The 13,476-nt window shown below is 35.0% G+C and overlaps 1 protein-coding gene across 7 annotated transcripts in view; it reads left to right on the top strand.

The window, feature by feature from the left end:
* LOC145678561 (uncharacterized) overlaps positions 1-13,476 on the top strand; it is a 202,569-nt gene that overhangs the window by 47,903 nt on the left and 141,190 nt on the right. For 2 of the 7 annotated variants that reach the window (XM_081748859.1, XM_081748856.1), the window contains exon 1: positions 3,801-4,001. The exons of the other annotated variants lie outside the window; for them this stretch is intronic. The gene's annotated coding sequence lies outside the window, so the exon portion shown is untranslated. Of the gene's footprint in view, positions 1-3,800; positions 4,002-13,476 lie in introns of those variants that run through there. 7 annotated transcript variants of the gene reach the window in all.

The following is a 13,476-nucleotide window of genomic DNA, read 5'->3' as shown; positions in this document are numbered from 1 at the left end:
CATTGGAGGGGAAGGGGGGTAAGACCAGCCCACCCATATTTTTTTGTTTTGTTTTTTAAGCGATGTTCAAAATATTTATGAAGTTGAAAACAATGCTGTGGAGGATCAGGGGAGCAGACTTGTCTTCAACATTGGGAGGAGGGCAAATTTGATACTTATTCTGAGTGAACATCAATTTCATCTCACTTTCCTTTGAGGCAATCGGACACAAATCATCACTTTTCTCCCCCAAAATACATTTCAAATCGGATTATTGGAGGGGAACAGTCCTCCCAGCTCAAAGATTGAGAGGATATGTCCATCTCTCCCCCTGGGATTTGCGTCAGTGGTATGTTGAGCTTCCTCATAGCCAAGCGGTTAGCGCACATGCCTTTGGCGTGGGAAGATCTGGGTTCGATTCCCCGTAGGAGCTCATGTGGTTCGGATCCCACGTTTAGCTATAGGTCCACGTCTCATATAGCCTCGCTGCTGAATGGGATGTTAAACTAAAAATTAAATCAAATCAAAAAATATTGTACCGGTATGTCTACTTATTATTTGTTTTTAATGAATTTACATATCGAGTTTCATCTTCCTAACATGAGAATCTTATGAGATACTTTCAACTTCCAAATAACCTCTTTCCCTTCGAAGCTAACTCTTTCCCCTTAGGTTCACCTCCGGTGCTTGAGGTCCCTGGTTCGATCCCAGCTCACGCCGTGTGGACTTTATGGTGGAAAAACACCGTGCTCGTGTGTTTTCTCGGGGTTCTTCCGTTTCCTCCCACTTTCTTCATTACACCATTTCACTTATTTCTCATTATCACCATCTCCTTTAGCCTAACCGGAATAAGCGTGGGACGTTAAGTTTAAAGATTTCATTTCATTTTTTTTTCTTTCCCCTTAGGATTCGCATCAAACAATTCTAAGCAACCTATGATCTCCTTCAGATTGTGATCTGATTTTATACCGGACATATATGAAAACATACATTTATATTTTACAAGATTAATTTTTTTTCGCTTCGCACAAACTACTATATTTTTAATAGTAATGAATTATTTCCTGGTATTGAGCACTATTTTTTTTTTTTTTTTATTTTTTCTGCTTTTGAGCACTTTTCTTAAACTCAGTCAATATATTTCAATTTTTTTAATTAATGTTCTTCATTGATTAAGTTATTTACGAAAACTAAGCAAAAAGTGAAAAGCGTAATTAAGGTTCTTATGCGTATTATATCATAATTATTGTTGTGTTTGTGTTTCCTGATGTGACGAACAAAGAAATATGTATTTTTTAAAATAATAACTGTGTAACAGTTTCGCCCACTAACTGAACATATTGGCTTCATCAGACACTGTCTAGTCCGATGAAGCCAATACGCTGTTAGTGGGCGAAACTGTTACACAGTTATTATTTAAAAAAAAAAAAAATAAATGTTGCTTTGTTCAGTATTTCTAATTTAGTTATTTAAGATAGCAAAGCTAATATGAACCAGTAAGATCCTTATATGGATCAGCATTTAACCAATCCAAATATTAATTCGTAAATTTCTTTAAATAACACTCTATTAAAGAAAGAAACAAAACTGTAGAATTGCCTTCCTTATCATCTACTTAAACTGTCCCCGTATTAACGTAACTATTTTGATATAGAGAGGAATTCTATAAATTTGACTAGGGCCTCACACATGGAGAGGGTACAACTGGTCCTGATTTGTGGACATTACACATATATTCATTACATGTAAAGTTCTACAGATACGTGCTGAAGGTTGATTTAAAGGGACAAGTTTTATTGATAGATGTCACTACAGTCTTCGTGTCTCTTTCATGTATTTTTTACCTTTCATGGAAATTCACGATTTTTCTTACAAATTCCAACCTAGAGACTTTAAATTTTTAGAGAAGCAAATTCATATACTATCCAAGGCAACAATCCGAGCCGATTTTGTATTTAGAATTTTCTTCATTGTTGAAATGGCTTGATTATTGAAATGGAAATCCAAATCTTTAACAATATAACTGTTTCAACAATGAAGAAAATTATAAATAAAAAATCGACACGGATTGTTGTCTTCAATAGGTTATGAAGTTTCTTCTAAAAAAATTTGAAATCTCTAGGCTGAAATTTGTAAGAAAAATCCTGAATTTTCGTGAAAGGTAAAAAGAACATGATATACGAAGACTGTAGTGACATCTACTGCCAAAGCTTGTCCCTTTACACCTACCGTAATATTTTCTTGCCAATGTCCCAAGAAGGATTTTGGACGTCCAGGCATATTGGTACTAGTTGCCTGATGCATTCACACCACATCGATTTCAATGTCTCTATCATTTTCAGCTTTATAGCCCGGAGTTGTTTGATACCTTTTAATTCAAGTCGCTCCCCAAATTGCTTCACGATGACGATTCTACAATGAAAGTAATGTCACCATACCGAGTGTCGAATTTGCAATCTAATTACTAGATTATTTTCGAAAGAGATATTATAATTATTTTTCTCATGTTTATATGGAATCATTTCAAAATATTATGTGGTCTTGCTAAATAAACACATCAAGAAACAGAGGAACATCAAATGAAATCTTTCAGTTTTACGTACCACGTTTATATCGTCGTGTACGCTAAAGGAAGGGGATGATTAATGCAGTGGTGCCCACCCCCCTCATGTCCATGACGCACCCCCCTCAATTGTCTATCCGTAGGTGTTCTTCCATGAAAAAAAATCTTTTCGATTAATTTTTACACTCCCTCAAACATATTTATATAGATTTTTAACCCCCCCCAAATATTTCAATGACGCAGTTTGCGTCATAGCCCCCCTTTGTGGGCACCCCTGACTAATGTCAGCGGATGATTATGAAGAATTATGGTGGGATATGAGTTTGGCAGGAAACAGGAGAAGTCCCGAGAAAACCCACGGGCACAATGTTGTTCACCACAAACTCTCATGACCTGGGATCGAACCCGGTTTCCCTCACACCAGAGGCAAGCGCTGTATTACTGAGCCGTCGTGCACCCTGTCCAGAAACAAGAACAACCTTGCTGGGATATGTAGTATCAGACTATTCAAATATTAGGATATTGAATTACTATCGCAGTTGTAAGAATCGCGTGTTACATGGCTAGATCTCTCGCCTTGAATGTGCATGTTCACGATACCGAATTCCGGTAGACCTCAACATATTTCAACATTGACCCAAAATCGTGAAAACCGAGGTGATAGTTTGATCAAGATGTAATTTGCCTGAGCCCGAGGACATCTTGTCGGTTAGAACTCTTCTTGGTCGATAGAGTCGTCTGTTATTATTATTATTATTATTATTATTATTATTATTATTATTATTATTATTATTATTATTATTATTATTATTTTATTATTATTATTATTATTATTATTATTATTATTATTATTATTATTATTTTATTATTATTTTATTATTATTATTATTATTATTATTATTATTAGTATTATTATTATTATTATTATTATTATTATTATTATTATTATTATTATTATTATTATTATTTATTAATTAATTATTGAAGTGTTACATTTTTTTCGATTTCAAGTTTTTCCATTCCTACCACTTACAAAAGTACCTGAAGAAATAAATTAATCTGATTCTGAAAAACATAGGGAGTAAGGAATAGTGCCTGGTTTCCGAGAGTGTCAGCTGATACGGAAATACTTTTCCATCGTTTTCAAGAGGAAATTGTATTGCTTAGGAAGCTGAAAGGGGGTGCGAAGGGGAAGACGAACGAAGGAGGTGTGACGTGTTGCAGCCAGGCAGGGCTCCGAGTGAGGCGCGCGCCGCCTTGGTCGGTCAGTAGTGCCTTGCGAAGTGAAGCGGTCAGAGCGGAACCTCTGCACGTCCAGTTGGCAGAGCAACTGTCACTTTCCAATCAACTCAACCAAAAAGTATTTTTTTTTTCTCTGAAAAAAGTGCAGTGTTTTTGTTGTTCTGATCTAAGTGTACGTGAAAAATCAAGTGAATTAGTGTGCTAAAGGACGGAGCATGTAGGTATCATTGAAGCGTGTATGTGGTGATTTGTTTATGTATGTGTGTTTTGTTATTTCGAATGTTGTGTGCAGAAATTGGCCGAGTCCTAGGGAGGTGGCCAAATTGATATTTTGAAAATATCATTTTTTAATAAGTATAAATATCCTGTATTCCCTAGGGCCCGTGCCGTGAAGATTGTGCAAATGTAAGTGTAATTGTGGTAAGAGTGTGCTTGTGATGTAGCCTTTATGCAGTATTATACTCTCTTGTTTAATAGTGAAATTAAGAACGCGAATAATAATAAAATAAAATAAAAATATTCACAGCGCATATGTCACATGTGAAATACGATATTTTCTTTCTTATTTGAAGATACAAACTGGATTTTGGATTTTGAAAAAAAGTAACTTTCTCAAATAACATTAATTGTTGTTTGAGTTCTATTTCACAACTAGCTCTTGAAATTTAAAAAAAAGAAAAAAAGAAAAGAAAAGGAGGAAGTTTGATATGATTTTATTATAATTATGGTTTATGAGGGATTCGTTAAATTCTGAAAGGTTGGTTGACTTTTCTACTTTTTTGAGTTCTATTAAAGCAGTTTTTCAAAAGTAAAGGTCTCGCTTCCCTGGGGAACAGCTGGGATGGGTCAGACTACTGAAGGATTTTAATACGTAGTCTAAATGAAGTGATTGGGAATGTATTCAGTTCATTTGTGCTTAAAAAAAAAAAACTAATAAATAAATTACGCACTAGAGAAATGGGCTAGTCTCTTGTATAGCAAGAGTTTCTATATGCATGAACTCGTAATAGATTGAAACCTTCGTTCATTGCTTAGCGTTTAAAAATCTTCCCCAACTCAGGGATTATATACATACAGTCGAAATATATTATTGGAGGGGTAAACTTTACAATACATGCTTCAGTTGCGCATCGATAGTTGAATCGCTTTAAAAGGTATAGTATAGTAGGGTAGAGTAAATTAAGGTAGGGATAAGCAGAGTAGGGGTGGGAACGGGTTAGATTAAAGTTAGGTAAGTTTTGATCCATTTTCATAAAATTAATAGAGTGTAATTTCTCGTTTCTGAGTGAGTATACCTACTGGAGCGGGCGTTGTAAAGTTAACCCTAATTCGAGTTTGACCGCCACATATGATGGTATATTGAACGAATATATAGGTGATTAAACAATCCATCACAGCAATAGCGTACACGGAAGTTCTACAGGGGCGGAGCAGGATTCAAACAGCTAATATAATATAATTTCAGGTGCCTATATACGTATCTTAATATGATAAATGTTTATTTTTGCATACCATCTTGTTTAAGGGGGGGGGAGATAAAAGTCCGAAATTTCCCTTGCGTACTCCACTGACGTCAGAGCAACTAGTTAATCTTGTTTTGTGTTCTGTTAGTTAATATCAATATCCTTGGCACGGGCGTCGTTCCGAGTGAGAAGTGCGAAGGGGGTCTTGGTTCCTCCAAAGTTTGCTAGCTCCCTACTTTAGCTTATTTACATTACATACATATGTATAAATTATGTAATACTTCAAGACAGTGTTACATTTTGCAAAAAGAGTGATTTTTAATTTGTTTTAAAATCCTCATTGAGTCTTGTTAGACGATATCCGACAACGAAACTTACATACCTGACCTCCTCCCTATCCCAAATATAGTAATCGGCACCGCTGCTTCTCGAGAATTATGCACTCACTCACAGCAATTAGAGGTCATTGTTCCCTTGCATGATTAGATTGCATAATTATAAATCCTCATATGAGAAGAATGGGTATGCTTACCCATTTGTTTTAATTGCTCGAACTCGCTCGTAAATTTGAAATTTGAACGAGCTGCCTATCATTTCTAATTAAATAGTTTTCATTTTGGAAGTTAATTAGTTGAGTTGAGTTGATTTTGAGTTTTACGTCCCTTTCCAACAGCGAGGTTATATGAGACGTGGACCTACTGATTAACGTGGAATCCGAACCACATGAGCTCCCGCCGGGAATCGAACCCGGGGCAATAATTAGTGAATACAGTGGAGGAGTGAACACTGGCGCAAATCCCGGAGGGATTGAGGGGGGCATGTCCGCTTCAATCTTTGAGCCGGGGACTTTCTCCCCCAATAATCTGATTTGAATTTTTTTTTCTGGGGAGAAATGTGATGATTTGTGTCCTATTGTCACAAAGGAAAGTGAGGTGAAATTGATGTTCCCCCAGAATAAGCCTTAACTCAGCCCCCCTCCCTATGTTGAAGACAACTCTGATCCTCCACAGCATTGTTTCATTGTTTTTCAACGTCATAAATATTTTGAACATCGCTTTTAAAAATTATGGAAACGGTCTTATACGCCCTCCTCTCCAATGTTGAAGACAGATTTGCGCCGCTGGGAGTAAAGAATATTTAAACCTTGTGTTGTTGCTAATGTGAAGTATTAGGTTGGACACTTTGGAAAGCTGACTTGCAGGTCCAGTGGGAAGCTGAAGGAATCTCGTGCGACCGAGTTTTCTTAATCATCCAATTATTATTATTTCTATATGAACGTACTTAAGGAATCCTTGATTTTATATACTTCGAACTTTAAGTCTGAACAAATGATACTTTTAAAGTTTCGAAGTTGGAAGAAAGAAATATCCTTTCCAAAGAAGCCCGAAAGAACTTCAAGCCGACAGTTTGGGCTCTGCCTTAAAAGTTGCAGTTGCCCAGTGTCTGTGTTGCCTTATATAGGGCCACGTAGCTAAAATATTATTAGGGCCCTATGTATTGATTTGAGTCTTCTACGGTTCGATTACTGCTCTTGTGTATCCAAATGGTGAGTACGCACGTTTTGGGATGGAGACAGTTATTTTGTGTGTACCGAAGTAATAATTTTATATTGCATGACCCACCTTAAGATACAACGTGTCGACCCTCTAACATCGTCATTGATGCAGGGTCTCAGATTCAATTTCTAGTTCGGGCACAGAATGTTTGCGATGTCCCGCCGTTATGGGGCTACTGTAGGGTTGAGTTAAAGGGTAGCTACCTTTGGATTAGTCTGCAGAAAAAAGAAAAGAAAGAAAAATTGACGGCATAAATCTATGTGCTGACTGTACTTCACCCACTAAAAATCGTTTGAACAGCCATAGACTTTCATGGACTCTTATCAGGGAGTTTAGTTTTATTCCGTAAAGTAGCAATTAATATATTGGATATTAAATCAGTGGTTATATATATATTACTGAAAAAAAGATTTTTTTTAAAGGTAAAAGTTGCAGCCACGCCTTCCGTTTCTACATCGGTGTCCGGGGGAGTCACCAGTATAAATATCCAGAATAAATTCATGCTTTTCGCATCATAATTACATCAAAACTATATTTCTTGTAGACGCTGCTATAGAGGGAACTCATTGACATGTGGGATATGTCACATTTCAGATACACAAGTTATTGTTTAATTGTACCTAGGTACATTACGGTTTGGTGTCAGGTGTGGTTGGATTTAATAGAAGAAATTTGATGATTTATCATAACTTATATAGTGGGGAAATAAACCTCATTCATAAGCATCAAGTAGATCTACATAGGACTACATTGGACTAGTATTTAAACTTTCTTTTCTTCTCTCTCTTTCTCTCTTTTTTTTTTCAATTATCTTTAGTTCGATGTATAACTGGATCCAGACTAAAAGGAGGATAGGGTCTATTTTAGGTACAAAAGTGTGTATTTTGTATGTAGATTTAATTTTACAAGGCACATATTTTTGGCAGACATATTGTCATTAAATGACTATAAAATTATTGTGGGCAAGTCTTTACTTTGACTCCAACTGTGACTTTAATCGGTTCTTATAGGTTTAGTAACATTGTGGCCCTTGTACTTATAGTATAATTCTTAACTTCGTATAGTAACATTGTGGCCCTTGTACTTATAGTATAATTCTTAACATCGTAAAGTAACATTGTGGCCCTTGTACTTATAGTATAATTCTTAACAGAAGTCACAGTTGGAGTCAAAGTAAAAATTTGCCTTATTGTCTTTCCTTGAATGATCTTTTAAAAATTATTTTAAGATGGGTTCGAGACAAGTTTCTAGTTCAGTGAACTCCGAAGAGACTTCATTTGAATGCTTATAGTCGCGTTATCGTGTAGCGTTTGAATTTTTCTCATGACACACTACTGTATTCGAGATGTTTGCTAAAGTTAATGTGGTCAATATAGTTTATTATTTATATTTATACTTTTTTTTTCGCAATCTAGAAAAAAATTTAAATTTTAGTTGGCCAGCTGTTTTTTTGAACTGAAATTCTTTGCTATGCTAATAGTTGGGTAGTGTACGTGTCTTTAGCGTGGTCTCTGGTTCGATTCTGGGTGAAGTGCGAAATTATATTGACTTATGAGGCAGTTGGAGTTCTACTCGAATCTGGTGTGACGAACTCAGTCTTGGTCGATGAGATCTAACGTACTGACCCAACTTCAAGCGTCTGATCGCCCATCGTGTCCTGAAGCAACAGGAAGTTTTTTTTTTTTTCCTAAGTGAAATTTAGACATTACGATAACATTACGAAGTTCATTTCATGAATTCTACCTGAGGTCATTAGTCTGAAATCCTTGTTCGTTTGGGTATTTTGGCAATGAAACTGCTTAGACTGTTTTTCATAAGAATCTAACCCTCTGAAAACAAGAGTTAGTGCTCAGTTATTTACAGACGATATTGACGGTATTATTTGGAGTAGCTTTTGTATGTATTAAAAGATCAATTGTAATGTCAAAGGTTAATCTATTATCCGAGCAAATAGCTGTATTTTCATTTTCAAAACAAGATTTCTGAATTGGACATCATTAAGATGAATTCCTTGCTTTTTAGTATTTTGTTTCAAGCGTTTTGTAACATGAATTATTTCATACTTGTTACCTGGTTAACAGAGAAGGATATTTATACTTCTGTATTTTAAAGCGTCCACTCTAATAACAATATGCTATGCTTTTAAAGATTTTTTTCCCCTCAGATGAATTTCACGAATATTGCTCTTGAGTTAATATTGTCTCAATCGAGATCTATCTAGATCGTTTATTAGAACCAAAAAATCGTAGATTCATCCCATGCCATATGATCCTGTAAATGTGTTTACAGAAAGGCGCCACTGAATGAGTTTTTTCCCAGAGTTTTATCTTCGCGTATTCTCCCGAAGAGTTTGAAGCTTAAATTATGTAAAACGATAGTTATGCCTGTTGTATTGTTGCAAGACTTGGTCGCGTACTTTGAGGGAAGAACACGGACTGAAAGTGTTTGAAAATAATATCTTGAAGCGAATATTCAAACCCAAGTAGGACGAGAGTAAGAGGAACTTCATAATAAAGAATTAACATAATTTATACCGTTTACTGAATATTGTTAGGTGTCATTAAGTCTAGGAGTCTCAGGTAGATAGGTACATGTAGCCAGAATGGAAGAAAGTAGTAACAATTTAAATTTTGCCTGGAAACCCAATTGGAAAAAGACTATTGGAAAGACCTAGGCGCATATGGGAGGCCAATATTAATATGGGTCTCCCAGAAATAGGCATACAGGGTAAAAATTGGATTCAGTTAGCTGAGAAGTCAATGGAGATCTTCTGTGAACGCAGCATTGTTTCGGCACCTCCGGATTTTTTTTTTTTTTTTTTTTTAAGCGTACAAACTACCAAAGGTCAAGGCTTAACTAAATCGGTTTCTCGTAACCTGGATGAGTTTTACCAAAATTTCTGGAATGTCGTTAGGGCTATTTTGGAGATGTAGGTCTAATTGAGGTACTTACAAAAGGATTTTTGGGCTACTATTAGGGAAAAAATATTTAACACTTATAATAGCAATAATATAAATAATGAAGAAGTGCTTCTTTGAGCTATTTCTTTTATAACAGTACAATAACAAACATATAAAGCCTTATATTTTCCGCCATAGTAGTATTGGCATACATATACTATACAAAGCCACAATAGGTTTACTGCACTCAAAATCTGAGGTAAAACTTCTGTAAATTGAGCACTGCCATACATTTTCTTTTCGATAAAGGAACTGATTTTTTTATAATTACGCAACTTTATGTAAATACTGGAATTACTTTGAAGGCAGGTGTTGGGCGGAAATGTAGCTTAGCTTCGAAGGTTTTTCTCCCATCATAATTTCTCTCGACTTCTCTCGCATGCATATAGATTTATGCATATATTTTACGATAATAAAATGCTTTAGTATAGCAATGTGTCTTTAGAAAGTAGAAAAATATTACTAATCATTATTATAAGCATAGAAGGTTAATAAGCTTGAACTATAAAATTCCTGAAATTCTTTAGCTCTACCAATTGAAATATTCACATAGTAGCGTTATTTAACATTTAAAAGTGCATTTAAGCTTTTATATGTTCAATTTGCATTTTTTTTTCTGAGATCTTCCAGTGAGAAAAACATATTTTAAGACTTTCCACATGTTTCATACGATAGGAATCCCTTTCTGGTGTGTAGAATGTGTGAATGGAGCGGATTATGTATTTACAATTGGTTGGCTATTATTTGTATTAACAACTTTCGCATTACACGAAATAGGAATAATTTCCAACATTTAGTGAGTAAATCATGCGCAAAATTAGGCTTTCCATGTTATCTATATACCTAGGTATTTTTTTTTAAAAAGGTACGTCGAAATTCCGCGTTCGTACGAGTATCTGTCTATATTAGAACTCATAGGGTAACCTTAATACCTAGGCCTACCCTTATAATTTTTTTAGGACCATAATTACAAAATAATTATAATAGTGTTTGTACGTACTTCCATTTCCAGTACCAAGACTACTATAGATAGGCTTATCATAGTTTCTGGATACCAATTCCGGGCATTCTTGTAAAATTGCGTGGGAAATTTGAGACGTAAAAAAAGACTAAATTACAAATATATTTTTTCTAATTTTCTTCTATTATTATTATTATTATTATTATTATTATTATTATTATTATTATTATTATTATTATTATTATTATTACATTTGTATTAATTATTTTGCAAATTATTGTTTTCTGATGAAAGTATTTTTAAGAGGAACTTATCACTTTTGATTTTTTTTTCATAAAAGTTCACACAATAAAAGTTTGCTTAGACCAAACAGAACGAAATTTCCCGGCATTCCCCTGACTAACCCGAAAATCCCGGAGGTATGCTAAGCCTAACAATTATACAAGTAAGATACAGATATAGCTGGGTAAGAAACATGTATACAGTCTGCGAAGAGAGAAAGTAATTTATATACAATTTGTGTGGCATATGCTGTTTTATTTTGTCCATAACTATACTTGCATCGGGAATCGACCTCGTAGTATAAATTTGATATTGTTTTACTTCCGAATCCTATTTGAGGTAAAATCTCATTTTTTGTCTCCTATTGTCGAGTTATTTCCTGCTGGGTATATTATTATTATTATTATTATTATTATTATTATTATTATTATTATTATTATTATTATTATTATTATTATTATTATTATTATAGTAGGTGGGCTCTTAGTTGACCACAGTATCACTGTATCAGTCAAATTTTAAATTCTAAAGATATACAGTAGAGTTAAGCTTCAACGTCTCAGGTAAATGATAAAGGATATCCTCCTGGAAATGATAAAGGAAAATGAGTGATTATGAAATAATTAGTGGAATGGCAATGCGGGGGAGACGGAAGAAACCCGAGAAAATATACGAATACCACAAACTTATAAGAGTTAGAATTGATTCTGATGCTCTTCATACCAGAGGTGGACGCTATACCGCTGAGCCACCGTTCTCCTTAACAATGTGCGATAATATAGTATCAAAAAGAATTTTATACATTATTTCTATAGTATTTGTTGTAAATTTTGTGGAGAGTTTAAGATGTATTGAGTGCTTTTGAATAGGATCATTATACAAATCTGGATTAGAAACTAATTTCTTGTTATGTAAATGAGGTTACAGTGTACGCATTAACATGAGAGTCTTGAACAATATTTTACAGCTGGTTTCATAATACTATCGACAACGGTAAAATTCCATGTAGTCTTTTTCAGTACAACCAGACGATATTTTCATTTCAGTACAACCAGACGATACTTTTAAATACATGTATACTCAAATACACGTGAACGTAGCTGGATTCCATATGTAAGCACTATATTACGACCTTGCGAAATAAAATATCGATGTGATATGATGGTGGCCCCGCGTGGCGTAGTCGCTAACGCTGTCGCCTTTAGTGCGAGCGGTTCCGGGTTTGATTCCCGATGGGAACACTCGGTCGAAAAAGTGTAACAGTTTTTTTCAGGCCAGCTACCCTGAATGAGATTTTTCCTGTGCTTTCTTATTCACATCAGGTAAATGCTGGGATGGTACATAAGATAACGGTCCTAGGTCGCTTCCTGCCCTTTCCTCGGATAGTGTGCTTGACGAGGGACGTCATCCCTCATATACGTAACGGGGTAATGGCCTTAGATGCCGACAACCCAGGAATCTAATTCTTAATCCTAATGTAAAACTCAAGGTTGTAGTTTTATATGGGAGCACGGTGAAACAGTGGTAAAGTGCTTACCTTTAATGCGAGATGTCCCTGGTTCTACCCCAGGCTACGTGAGTTTATTATGTACAGTCAGCGACGAAAGTTCTTTCCGTTTGATGAAAATAGTTTCGTAAATAACTTGAGAATGGAAGGACAATTTGAGTACATTTCTTTTTCAGTAAATTAAAAAGTGTGTAATTTTCTGTACGTTCCAGCCATACTACCATTATTCCCAAAATAAATTTTACTAAGCGGAAAAAAACTCTTGTCGCTGACTGTACAACATCGTGTCCGTAGATTTTCTCGGAATTCTCCCGTTTCCTCCCACGTTCTCATTCCAACAATTCTTCCATAATCGTTCACTTTGATTAATCATCCGTTTCCATTTGCCTAAAGGGCATAATCATGGAACGTTGAACCAAAGGTTTATTTATTTTCTTCATACTTGAATCACAGTATGCGTTTACCTTTAGGAAAATAAAAAAAAGAACAGACGGGGTTTACCCAGAATGTTTTATTATCTACATATGTAAATAACGATTTAGATAAAGGGGTTTATTTCTAATCCATGTAGGTGCATTACCCTTAGCAAAATTATCTTTTACCTCAGTTATTAATGACACAATGGCTCTATAAATGTTTTCGTTCTTTATCTTTATATTGTTGACATCGAATGTATAAATGTACAGTTATCTTCCTCTTTCATTTGACGTTTTCCGTATGTTTTTTAAAGCTTCGATTATACAAAAGCAGGAAGTCACTAGTATCGAATGCACAATACGTTGGTGCCATAAGTGGGCGCCGTGTTTCACATATTTCCCATCGTGATACGTTATTTATATGACGGATGCATACGAGTTTTTGTCCTTGTGTGGTCGCTTTACACTTACTGTAACTATATAGCCACCTTTCTTGTACCGTTTTTTATATTTTTTTTTCTTTTAAATTCTATCTATCGTAGGCTAC

Source organism: Thermobia domestica, chromosome 2 (genome assembly GCF_964235325.1).
Source record: "Thermobia domestica chromosome 2, izTheDome1.hap1.1, whole genome shotgun sequence".
Classification (NCBI taxonomy): domain Eukaryota; kingdom Metazoa; phylum Arthropoda; class Insecta; order Zygentoma; family Lepismatidae; genus Thermobia; species Thermobia domestica.
This window is presented reverse-complemented; position numbering and strand designations above follow the sequence as displayed.